Source organism: Ursus arctos, chromosome X (assembly GCF_023065955.2).
Source record: "Ursus arctos isolate Adak ecotype North America chromosome X, UrsArc2.0, whole genome shotgun sequence".
Classification (NCBI taxonomy): Eukaryota; Metazoa; Chordata; class Mammalia; order Carnivora; family Ursidae; genus Ursus; species Ursus arctos.
Genome location: NC_079873.1, coordinates 62,574,038 through 62,588,186, shown reverse-complemented (window position 1 = coordinate 62,588,186; position 14,149 = coordinate 62,574,038).

The window sequence follows — 14,149 nt, the reverse complement described above, 5'->3', positions numbered from 1 at the left end:
AGGGTTTTGTGTGTCGTTTTTCTGATTTATTAACTGACCTAGCACTACATATGTAAGTTAGCAATTCACCTAATTTTTTTTCAGTAATTAGAGCAGTGGCTTGATTGAATTGATTGTTTATCAAGAGAGGTAAGACCAAAGGCACAAAGATTGTGTTTGGTTCTGTCTATTGTCATAAACAGAGAACAAAAACTGCATTGTTAATTTTTCCAAGGACTAGATTAAAAAAAAAAAACCTTTTTGAAGAAGAAGCACTCATTGGTAATTGACACCATCAATTTCATAGAAGTACTGACCCATAAGACAATTGCAAAGCGGACAGTTTCTTCTCTTACATCTTAGTCACTTAAAAATAGAAATGTTTCCTGGAATCTGGTTCTTTTATTAATTAAAGCTTAGTATTATTATTCCTTTATTAGCTAGTATTTATTGTGCCCAATGATTTACATTAATCCATTCATTTTCATAATAGTGTTATGAAAAAGATATTAATGTCTCTATTTCACGGATGTAGAGACTGAGCGTCACTGAGCCTGAATGACTTGCTTGTTTGCGTAATTACGAAGTGATGGATCAGGAATTCCAGTCCAAGCAGTCTGACTTCAGAGTCCATGCGCTTAACTCTTATTTTACACTGATTTACCTTATACCTTCCTTCTTTGTTAATCTATTCAGGCGTATTAATGCAGAGTTGTAGTTTGGAATAATTAAGAAGATGGACCTTATAGTCACACGGACCTGGATTTGAATCCCAGCTCTACCACTTACTAGCTGTGTGACCTTAGGCATTTTACTTAACTTTTCTGATCTTACCTCCTCTTGCGTCAGTAAATAAGCTTAATAACAACCAACTGACAGATATGGTGTGAGGATTAAATTGGCATGATGAATGTCACATGTCTTGCACACAGTAGATGCTCAGTTCATTATCCTCTTTCCTCAAAGCAGCCTCCTAAGTAGCTAACCACTGACCACCATGGATAGCCCTTGGATATTTCGTCTGTTTATGTCCCCACTCATTCCTACCACTAGCACAAAAACTGCTCAACTAGGCCTGTCCTTCCTCTGCCACCCAGCCTGGTAACACCTCATGTTCATGTTTACATTCGTGTTCATGCTCCAGAACATTTTTGTCTTTTCCCAAACTTCATGTTATACATTTCTATACTCCTTGAGTGATAATGGTTATAAATATGTTACTTTTCCAAAGTTCAATATTTATTTGCATTTTCCTGGGGCCATCTCAAGACACTCTATCTTATCCCAAACATAGCATCTGCTTTCACCTGCCCAAGACCATCAACCCACCAAACCAAGCAATTAGGGTAAGTCAAATTGAAAAGGCACAAAATGAAGACTTATTGTAACAGCTTCAGAGTGACAAAACTGGAGGAGCCATTAGAGGTATTGTGGTAAAATGCTCAGAGAACAGAAGAGAATTTTCCAAGATCACACAATGTTAGGGCCAAGGCTAGAAGTTAGATCCTTGAATTCTAGTTGAATTACCTTTCCAAAATCCCACAGTTCCTCAAAGTGTTGGGGTTTGTTTCATTCTAAGAACAAAATAAAACACCTGTTTTACCCTTGTATAAAGATAAAAACAGAGAAAAATAAATTCTAATCAACAAACCGCAAAAAATAAAGATCAATATCAAATCTCTTCTACTGAGATAATGAACCAATCTTGAGTTAACTGGCTTTCTTGCAGTTTGTCGAATAGTGGCTCTGGTTCTCCCATGATCCACATCTCTCCAAGGGCGGCATTAGCAGTCTCTTTTCTCCTGTTGCCATTTCCAGACCCAAACATTCCTCCTCTAATGTACCAAAGTTTTTATCCTTTGGAACGCATACCATCTAGCTCTACCATTCTTTCCTTCCACTTTGATGCCGTTTGTTGATCACTGCCCCAGTCCTTTAATGAGGTCTCTAGTTCCAAGCTATTTTACCATTTCAAATCATGACATCATCTAGAGAGATTTCAATGTCCATATAAATATTCTACCTATTACCTTAGCTCAGTGTGGTTTTTTGAGCTTTTTTTTTTTTTTTAACAAATTCTGCTCCCCTGGCCGCATCTGAACATTACCATAAGGCAAAACCTCTTCATTTAAAAACATAAATGCAAATATCTCACTAATGGACTCCAAGACAATCTCCTTCCAGTTCTCTTACTTTTCTCTATATTCTTTTCTCTGATCTACAGTCATTTAACCCTTCCCTCTTCCCCAGTGTACAACTTGTCTGTCTTCACTTCCTTCTCTATCTGGTTTGGACACCATGGACCTCAATTTTTCCCTTTACCAGGACCCTCAGCTCCCTTTTCCTTTTATCCAAATCATATCTGCCCTGAGAAACTCCAGTCCTGAGGCAATCTAAGCACCCTCCTTCTCTGCCGTTGAGTTGAACCAAAGCACCTAAGTGTGGCAAAGGGAGAAAACTACACAACCATACAGAGAGGGACCACTACAAATCCTGTCTAACAGAGCTTCAGTGTAGTTGAGAAATTCTTCTAGTCACCTCCTTCTCCCATTATCCTCATGAGTAATTTCAAGTCTCTTTTCCAAATCCCTTTCACAACTGCCCAACTCAAGAAGATTCTATCATCTCCTACATACTAAGAAAAATAGAGATCATCAGCTAAGAACTTCCATGACTTACTGTCCGCAGCCCTAAAGTTTGTCTGTATCTGTAGCTATCCTTAACTCCTTTCCTCCTGACATCTCAGTGGGAAGAAGTATTATTCCTTCTCCTGTTTATTGTTTATCACATTCTTTCCTGCTTTCTTGACAACATTGCTATTTCCTTCCTATTATCTCTCTCCCTTTAGTATATGAACTTGTTCAAGTATCTCAACCTTAAAAACAATAACAACAATATCAACAACAGTAACTCCCTGGGCCCTATTTTTCTCCTCTAATTTTCTCTATCTCTACTTCACATACAACTTTGTAAAAAGAAAAAAAAAAGAAGTCTTTCTCCACTTCCTCACCACCAATTTACTCCTCAATGAACAGTAATTTGGCTTCTATCCCAACCACCACTTTCACAAGGGCCACTGCTGTCTTGCTAGTTTCGCAGGTCACTGAATAATTTTAAACCATGATTATACTTAATTTCTCTGGTCATTTACAATTAATTGAAACACATCATCATCCTTTGAAACTATCTCCTACCAACTTTCTAGAAACTGTTTAGTTTCCTTCAAGGGCTCTTCCTTCTTTTTCCCCCTTACATTATTTTCTTGTAACATTAAAAAATATGTTCAAACAAGATGTAACTTCCTTACCTTTATGGCGTATGATACACTGAGAAACCAAACCAAACTTACAAATTACACATGCACAGTATTACAAAACTCATAAAACTCAAAAACTACATTAATGGGATAGATACTATCAGTTGCTGTGACAATATTATCTATGTTTCATTTAAATAACATATTATATCTGTTTCATTAAATACAAAGCTTTATTTGTTTGCTTTATGCTTGCCCGGCCAATTTTATCCATTTGATTCTGAGCATAATGGATTATCATTTGAGTCACTGTAATTATCACTGTTGTTTATTTTTCTTTTTAACAATTGACTCTTTTTATCCACCATATGCTATTTTGATGAAACAGTCAAGGGAATGTTATCTCACAGTTCCCAAAAACGTAATTTTCCCCTACTTCTGTCTTAAACTCAATTATCTTTCAATGTTCCCTGTCTTTGTAACAGCACAATCATCTCCCCAATTACCCAGCTCAGAAATTTTGGTATCATCCTGGAAAACTCTATCTGCCCTTTTTTCTAGTAGGATATAATGTAATTGGTTATAAACAGAATTAATTTGTTCCCTTCTTTTTTATTCCCCTTACCTTTAAGTCAACACCTCAGAATTGGTTATTTGAACTAACAAGAGCCTTCAAGTATTTTGTCTCTCTCCTTTCTTCCCTTTCTAATCCATTCTTCATAGAGAATTTAGAGTGATTTTCCTGAAGTAATCTTCCTGATGTCCCAAAATTATCATGTCATTTTATTGCCCCAAACCCTTCAGTTGCCTGTGGGTTGGGTACAGGCTAATTTCAAAGCCCTTAGCATGGAATGTGAAGCCTGTGTCCAGATCATATTCATCTATCTCCTACAATGTGCACCTCTCTATAGGTACTCAGAGAATTATTTTTGAATTGTATCCTTAAAGAAAGACATACTAATTTCATTAATAATATGAAAATGCGAGCTATTTCAGCACAGAATTTTCTGAGATATGAACCAGTTCATCATTCATGGATGTCCAGGTCAAGAGCACAAAGTCATCTGGTTTTGTTTTTTTGGTTGTTTTTTTTTTTTTAAGCAAGTAAATGAATGTAACTAAGATTCTAAGCTCCAGATTTTTAAAGCTGTGGATGGACGTGACACATATGTCATGCTCCTGGCTTTGACTGTCTTTGAGGACACTTGTAAAAATGTCATAGTGAAATCCCTGGTACTTTTTTCCCCCCTATTACTTGGGACTGTGAAGGTTAGCACTAAGAAAGCTGAACTTAGGGGCACTTGGGTGGCTCAGTCATTAAACATCTGACTTCAGCTCAGGTCATGATCTCAGGGTCCTGGGAGTTAGCCCCACATGGGGGTCCCCACTCAGTGGAAGTCTGCTTCTCCCTCTGCCCCTCCCACCACTTGTGCTCTATGTGTATGTTTTTGTGTGTGTCTCTCTCTAATGACTAAATAAAATCTTTACCAAAAAAAAAAAAAAGCTGTGCTTAAAATAACTTAGATTTGTTCTAAAGTTGTTCAAGAAGGCCATGACTATTTGGAAAGCACTGAATATAAGAAATCAGCAGTTGTTGATGAATAAGACATTCTTTTTCTGGAAATATAAAAGAAAGAACATGGGCATTATTGTTAGACACATCTGTGTTTGAATCTTGGCAGCTTCCCTTTAACTGTGTCACTTTAGTCATTATTTAACTTTTCTGAATACACATTATCTGCAAATACAGATAATAAAACATACTTTTATCGCAGGATTGTTATGATGATCAAGAGATAAACTCACGTATGTAAGAAACAACCTGGCACATAGTAAGTGTCCAACAAATTTCCCATACCTTCATTGTTATATTATCTTACACTGACTACCATCTTCAACTACATTGGCAAATCTACTGTAAAATAACAAAATACAAAGATCATCAGGAAACAAGTAAAGAGGAACAAAACAGAGAGAGAGAAAGAGAGAGAAACCAAGAAACAGACTCTTAACTATAGAGAACAAACTGATGGTTACCAGAGGAGAGGCGAGTGGGGTAATGGGTGAAATAGGTGAAGGGGGTTAAGAGCACACTTATCATGATGAGCACTGAGTAATGTATAGAATTATTGAATCACTATATTGCACACCTGAAACTAATATAACACTGTATGTTAACTGCAATTTAATACTGCAATTAAAATCTTAAAAGTTTAATTAAAAAAGATTATGGGGAAAAAGCATAAAATTGCCTTGAAATGACTAAAAACTATAGAACTGATGGAAATTTAACAGACATTTTTAAGGCACTGAGGGAACAAATCCACTGGCCAGCACATAGTAAATTTCTCACAAATTCTTTTTTAATGCAAATGAAGGGAGAAAGAGAAAAGTAAAAAGAAGTCAGTCTAATAAAGTACTCCTCAATGAGTGAGCTATCAGTGGGTAGAATATTTCAGGTTCTCTCATAACAATACCAATATTCTCAACTCCTGATCTCTATTTCTTGAGAATCTCATAGGTCATGGTTTCCAGGATTTTTTTTTCTTAGACGACTTGCCTCTGTCATCTGCCCTAGCAACCTACCAATTACTTTGCCTTTTGAACACAAACTCTGCCCAGGTCTGGTGCCACATAATATTTGTGAGCATGACACAGAGTGTAAGATCTACATTGTACTTTAAATTTACCTTTAACGCATACTCTCCATTTGGGTTACTGCTATTAGACAGCAACGGATGCACACAAAAGGATATGAATAACAGATTGATAATAGTTAGATAGATTTTAATGGTATGAAAATGAAATACAGGAGGTACCTGGAAAAAAATATGTCCCAAGCGCTTTTTTTTTTTTTTGGTCTTTTAAAATCGTTATTTTTATTCCAGTTAGTTAAAATACAGTCTTATATTAGTTTCAGGTCTACAATATACTGATTCAACAATTCCATACGTCATCCAGTGCTTATCACGACAAGTGCAATCCTTACTTCTAAACACCAGTTTAACATCCCCCAATGGCCCTCCCCTCTGGTAATAGTTTGTACTCTACTATTAAGAATCTGTTTCTTTTGTTTTTTAAGATTTTATTTATTTATTTGAGATAGAGAGAGTGAGAGAGAGCACGAGCCAGGGGACAGAGGGAGAGGGAGAAGCAGACTCCCCACTGAGAAGGGAGTTCAACGCGAGGCTCGATCCCAGCACCTTGGGATCGTGACCTGACACAAAGGCAGATGGTTAACCGACTGAGCCACCCAGGTGCCCCAAAAATCTGTTTCTTGATTTATCTCTTTGTCTCTCTTTTTCCCCTTTGCTCATTTGTTTTGTTTCTGAAATTCCATGTATGAGTGAAATCATATGGTATTTGTCTTTCTCTGACTGATTTTGCTTAACATTATACTCTCTACCTCCATCCATGTCATTGCAAAGGGCAAGATTTCACTTTTTGTGGCTGAATAATATTCCTCTGTGTGTGTGTGTGTGTGTGTGTGTGTGTGTGTACACCATATCTTCTTTATCCAGTCAATCAATAGACACTTGGGCTGCTGCCATATCTTGGCTATTGTAAATAATGCCGCAATAAACATATAGGTGCATGTATTCCTTTGAATTTATGTTTTTGTATTATTTTGGTCAATATCTACTAGTGGGATTACTTGATCATAGGGTAGTTCTATTTTCAGCTTTTTGACGAACCTCCATACTGTTTGCCAGAGTGGCTGCACCAGTTTGCATTCTTACCAACAGTGCATGAATGTTCCTTTTTCGACACATCAATGCTAACACTTCTTTCGTGTGTGTGTGTGTGTGTGTGTGTGTGTGTGTGTGTGTGTGTTTTAATTTTAGCCACTCTGACAGGAGTGAGATGATATCTCATTGTAGTTTGGATTTGCATTTCTCTGATGATGAGTGATGTTCAGCATCTTCTTATATGTCTGTTCCCCATCTGTATGTCTTTGGAAAAAATGTCTGTTCATGTCTTCTACCCATTTTTTAAATTAGATTATTTGTTTTTTGGGGTGTTGAATATTATAAGTTTTATTATATATTTAGGACACTAACCCTTTATTGGATATGTCATTTGCAAATATCTACTCCCATTTAGTAGGTCGTTTTAAGTTTTCTTGATGTTTTTTTCCTGCACAGTGCAGAAGCTTTCTATTTTGATGTAGTCCCTCCCAATAGTTGATTTTTGCTTTTGTTTTCCTTCCCTCAGGAGACTTATCTAGAAAAAATGTGTTATAGCCAATGTCAAAGAAGTTACTGCTGTGTTCTCTTCTAGTTTATGGTTTCAGGTCTCGCCTTCAGGTCTTTAATCCATTTTGAGTTTGTTTTTGTATATGGAGTAAAAGTGGTCCAGTTTCTTTCTTTGGCATGTTGCTGTCCATGTTTCCCAACACTATTTGTTGAAGAGACTGTCTTTTTCCCATTGGCTATTCCTTCCTGATTTATTGAAGCTTAATTGACCATATAATTGTGGATTCATTTTGGGGCTTTCTATTCTGTTCTATTGATTTTTATGTCTATTTTTGTACTAGTACTATACTGTTTTGATCACTACAGCTTTGTAATATACCTTGAAATCTGGAATTATGATGCCTCCAGCTTTGCTTTCCTTTCTCAAAATCGTTTTGACTATTCAGGGTCTTTTGTGGTCCCATACAAATTTTAGGATTGTTTGTTCTAGTTCTATGAAAAAACAGCTGTATTTTGACAGAAATTGCATTAAATGTGTAGAATGCTTTGAGTAGTATAGACATTTTAGCAATATTTATCCTTCTAATGCATGAGCATGGAATGCCTTTCCATTTCTATGTGTCGTCTTCAATTGCTTTCATCAGTGTTGTATAGTTTTCAAAGTGCAGATCTTTCACCTCTTTGGTTAGGTTTATTCCAAAGTATCTTATTTTTTTTTTGGTGCAATTATAAATGGGAATTTTTGCTTAATTTCTCTTTCTGCTGCTTCATTATTGGTGTACAGAAATGCAACAAATTTCTGTACATTGATTTTGTATCCTTGACTTTACTGAATGTGTCCATCAGTTTTAGCAGTTTTTTGGTGAAGTGTTTCAGGTTTTCTATATACAGTATCAGGTTGTCTGCAAGTAAGTGAAAGCTTTACTTCTTTGTGACCAATTTAGATGCCTTTTCTTTTCATTGTCTAGTTGCTGTGGCTGGGACTTCCAGTACTATGTTAAATAGTAATGGTGAGAGTGGACATCCCTGTCTCGTTCCTGACCTTAGGGGGAAAGCTCTCAGTGTTTCCCCATTAAGTATATTGTTAGCGGTGGAGTTTTTATTTGGCCTTTATGTTGTTGAAATATGTTCCCTCTAAACCTACTTTGTTGAGGGTGTTTATCATGAACGGATATTTTCTTTGTTAAATGTTTTTTTTCTACATGTATTGAAATGATCATATGGTCCTTATTCTTTCTCTTATTGATGTGAGGTATCGCATTGATTGATTTGCGAATATTGAACCAGGCTTGAAACCCAGGATTAAGTCCCACTTGACTGTAGATAATTATTTTTTTTAATGTGTTGTTGGATTGGGTTTGCTAGTACTTTGTTGAGGATTTTTGCATCTATGTTCATCAGGGATATTGGCCTGTAGTTCTCTTTTATAGGGGTATCTTTATCTGGTTTTGTGTCAGGGTCATTCTGGCCTCATAGACTAAATCTGGAAGTTTTCCTTCCTTTTTTTATTTTTGGGAATAGTTTGAGAAGCATAGGTATTAACTCTTCTTTAAATGTCTGGCAAAATTCACCTGTGAAGGCATCTGATCCTGGACTGTTGTTTGTTGGGAGTTTTTTTATTACTGGTTTAATTTCTTTGCAGGTTATCAGTCTGTTCAAATTTTCTATTACTTCCTGTTTCAGTTTTGTTTGTTTATATGTTTCTAGGAATTTATCCATTTCTTCCAGGTTGTCCGATTTTTTGGCATATAGTTTTTCATAATATTCTCTTAACAGTTGTATTTCTATGGTGTTGGTTGTTATATGTCCTCTCTCCTTTGTGATTTTATTTGAGTCCTTTCTCTTTTTTTTCTTGATAAGTCTTGTTAGAGGAATATCAATTTTATCAGTTGTTCCAAAGAACCATCTCCTGGTTTCATCGATATGTTCTATTGTTTTTGTTGTTGTTGTTTCTACATCATTTATTTCCTCTCTAATCTTTATTATTTCTTTCCTTCTGCTGGTCTTAGGTTTTGTTTGTTGTTCTTTTTCTAGTTCCTTTAAGTGTAAACTTAGGTTGCTTGAGATTTTTCTTGCTTTTTCAGAAAGTCCTGTATTGCTTTAATCTTCCCTCTTAGAAACACATGTGCTGCATCCCAAAGGTTTTGGACCATTGTATTCTCATTTTCATTTGTTTCATGTATATTTAGTTTTTTCTTTTATTTCCTACTTCCCCCATTCACTGTTTAGTAGCATGTTATTTAACTTCCATGTACTTGTGCTCTTTCCAGATTTCTAATTGTATTGACTTCTAGTTTCATAGTGTTGTGGTCAGAAAAGGTGCATGGTATGACTTTGATCTTATTGAATTTGTTGAGGCTTGTTTTGAGGGCTATATGTGATCTATTCTGGAGAATGTTCCATGCGCACTTGAAAAGAATGTTTACTCCACTGTTTTAGGATGGAATGTTTTGAATGTATCTGTTAAATCCACTGTTCCAGTGTGTCATTCAAAGCCATTGTTTCCTTGCATATTTTCTGTTTAGATGATCTGTCCATCGATATGTGTAGTGTTACAGTCCTCTACTATTATTGTATTATTACCAATTAATTCCTTTATGTTTTTTATTAACTGTTTTATGTATTTGTGTGCTCCCATGTTTAAATGTTTACAATCCTTATATCTTCTTAATGATTATATAGTTTCCTTCTTTGTCTCTTGTTACAATGTGTTTTAAAGTCTATTTTGTCCAGTGTAAGAATTGCTACTCCAGCTTTTTTTCACATCCATTTGCATGATAGGTGTTTTTCCACCCCCTGACTTTCAATCTGCAGGTGTCTCTAGGTCTAAAATGAGTCTCTTTAAGGCAGCACATAGAGGAGTCTTAATTTCTTTATCCATTCAGTCACCTTATGCCTTTTAATAGGAGCATTTGGTCCATTTACGTTCCAAGTAACTATTGATAGATAGTATTTATTGCCATTTTATTACTTGTTTTGTGATCGTTTCTGAAGATTTTCTCTGAGCCTTTCTTGTCTTTCTCTCTTTCATGGTTTTGTTGGCTTTCTTTACTTATATATTTGGATTTCTTTTCTTTATTCTTTGCATATTTATTAGTGGGTTTTGATTTATGGTTACCATTAGGTTTGTATATAACATTAAACGTGCCCATTTTTATTAGCTTTAATTGTTGTGCCCTGTTTCTAACGTAGTGAAAGGGTTTTCTCATTCACCTTTTTCCCCCTTCTGTAGCCTCTGCCCCTGCTCACTGCCCAGAAAAGGCATGCCATTTGTGACAGGCAAAGACAGTGAACAGCTCATTGAAAATCTGTGTTTTGGGAACAGCTAATCCCCAGGCATACTCTGCTTTAGAGGGAGGTGTGTCAAGCACTCCACATATGAAGACCTAACGTGAAGCCAATCATGGCCCAGAATAAACCAAAGCTGTGGACAGAAACATAACTGCAAGTATTTTAGCAGGAAACAAGCAGGTGAATCAACAGTAAAATACATGTCTTCATAACCAACCAGACACCATTACTGGTTTCACAACTTTCATTTTATTCTTCTTGAGATGGGTCTGGGAGCAAATTGGGGTACATTGGTCAGAAACTAGATAATTCCTGGTTAGTGTTCGAAAGCAAAACATCTTCTCTGGTCTGCAGAGACAGCCAATATGGAATTGAGAAAAGCCTCTGAAAACACATTCAGTTCTGCTTAAACAAGATAGGATTTTTCTCTCCCTCAAGCCCTGACTAGTTCACAATTCACCTTTGTTAAGGAACAGGGAGCTATACATTTTCCTTGTAAATTCCAAACAGCTACTGCTCATTTACATCTCCTTCTTCAAATCCAGCCATCCCAGTTCCTCTGAGGTTAGCTGCCCAAAAACTAAGAAGAAATGTTTTCTCTATGAATGCATAATTGGTCATTGATGAAGAAACAGGCACTCAGTCAGTCTTACCTGACCTAGGAAAAAAGTTTCTGACCATCTTTCCAGATGTCCCTGTCAGTCAACACAATCTCCATATAATTTATAAGGTATTAAATATCAAAAATAATGGATCTTTTCAGTTAGCATCTTGGCATATGATGATAGCAGTACATTTTATTTGAGAAGCCAGCACAGACTTCTTCCAGTAAAACTGCAAAGAGAAAACTGTGAGTATTGGCCCCAGATCCTACTAGAAAAATGCTGCCATTATACTCCATTACAGTCAAAGCTATGTATGTACCTCCTGGATGGCATCCAATCGCATAGAACTTTTCCCTCCCTCTTAATTTTTTCTTTTTTATTAAAAACATGTCCTCTCAATGGCTAGACAGTGGTTTCTAATAAAGAAATAAACTGAAAATCAACCAAGGGAATGTGCGTTGGAAGTAATGGGAGATTTTTCAGAATCACCAGTAATAAGATACTTCTTTGTAGTCAACTTTCGGTGCTATGTGACACGCCACAGTGACTAAACGCTCCAGTCTAATGTATAACTCAGAAGTGCCAGCAAAGTGCCAGAAATTACAAATTAAATGAGGGGAAACTGCAAAAGGAAAGGTGGAGTTATTTACTTAGGACTTGAATATAGCTTAAGAGTTTTAAACATGCTCAAGATTTGTTTTCTTTCTCTGAGCTCTTTTTTGAATATCTGGAAAGATATTTGGGCATCCCTACATTCTACAAAAAATAAAAAATAAAAAAAATAAACAGAAGTAGAAGATGATAAAGTAATTAAAGTAGCCTCTTTAGGAAATTAGATATGTATTTTGCCGATTGTATTCTGAAAGTAAGACATTTTACTCCTCGATGTTCAGGTTCTAATGAAAGGCAGCATGAAGCAGCTGGAAAAGATGTTGCACTTTAGGGAAAAGAGAAGTCTCAAAGGATAAATGGAAGGTCAGTATAGAGCAAGGACCCTAAAGTCATACAGACTTGATTTCCCACTTCAGAGCTACCACTCCTGTTTATTCAACAAATATCACTTGAGTGTCTACTGTGTGCTAGATACTGTACTGAAATAGGATAACATCCCTGCTGCCTTCATGGAACATACATCTCACGGAGAGTGAAGTAGACAGACACTGAGCAAAGAAATTAAACAGAAGAATATCAGGGTGCCTTGAAGAAAACTATAATAGGGCGCAGTGGTGATAGTAACGGCACATCTATTGCAGATTGGATGATCAGGAAAGGCCTCTCTGAAGAGGTGACATCTGAACCTGAATGATGACAAAGAGCCACCCACATGACGACCTAGTGGAGAACTATTCTAAACAGAGGTAACATCAAAGGCAAAGGCCCTAAGACAAAAATGAGTTTCCTTTATTAAAGGAATGGAAAGAAGACCGATGTACCTGGCATTCAAATAAAGCGGAAAGTGACTAAAAATAATAAGAGAGGAGGTTGGGCGATAGAGAAGAGTCTTATCTTGGGCAGTTTTACCATGGTTAGGTGTTGGATTTCATAAAGACCCACTGGGTAACTAGGCGCCTTTGGGCAAGTTGCTTAACTCTGTGTCTCATTTCCTTCACTTGTAAAAAAAGATAATAAAAAGATAATAAAAGTACCTACCCCTTATGACTGTTGTAAAGATTAAAAGAGAAAATACATGTAAAGCACAGTGCCTGACACACAGTAAACATTCAATAAATGTGGTTGCTATTATATAGTAGAACAAGTCTCTCTGTAACTGGAGGCTTAGAATCAGACAGGCTGTATGCAAGTTGTGGTTCCGTCACTGACTGATTGGCTGTATGACTTTGGCAAAGTTACTTAAGCTCCCTAAGCCTCGGTTTTGTCATCTTAAAAACGAGGTTAGGAGATTTTCGGTGCCACTTCCTGACACATATTGACCATTTGAAATGTATTAATATTGTTATTGTTATTATTCAGACTCTTTCTGGTCTCATAAGTGAGAGTAAGCAGCTACTTTTGTGGAATGTTTTCTAAAAAAAACTTAAAAGGATTTCTTTTCCCCAAGCCTCCCTCTTCTCTTTAATGGCAGAAGTTCCACCATCAAAAGTGTGCATGAGAGACTATGGACTCTGAGAAACAAACTGAGGGCTTCAGAGGGGAGAGGGTTGAGGGAATGGGATAGGCTGGTGATGGGTAGTAAGGAGGGCACGTATTGCATGGTGCACTGGGTGTTTTACGCAACTAATGAATCATTGAACTTTACATCGGAAACCGGGGATGTACTGTATGGTGACTAACGTAATATAATAAAAAAAAAATTTAAAAAAATGTGTTCCTTGTGCTTAAGACTCAGTCCTGGCTGGATAAAGCAGCACTGGTTAAGAAAACAGGCTTTCATGACATACAGAACTGGGATCAAATCAGACTGCTGCTTAAAGCTCTTTGACTGTTTGTTCTTTAGCTTGTTGAGCCTCAGTTTTCTTATCTGTAGAATGTGGCTAAGTATAAAATCTCTCTCATGCTTCTCGTTGTGAAATAATGCATGAAAATTTCTTTTTTTTTTAAAGATTTTATTTATTTATTTGACAGAGATAGAGACAGCCAGCGACAGAGGGAACACAAACAGGGGGAGTGGGAGAGGAAGAAGCAGGCTCATAGCGGAGGAGCCTGATGTGGGGCTCGATCCCATAACGCCGGGATCACGCCCTGAGCCGAAGGCAGATGCTTAACCGCTGTGCCACCCAGGCGCCCCATGCATGAAAATTTCTTAGTACAGTATCTGGCACTTAGTAAGCACCACCATCTTCTATCAGCATTATTAAGTACTG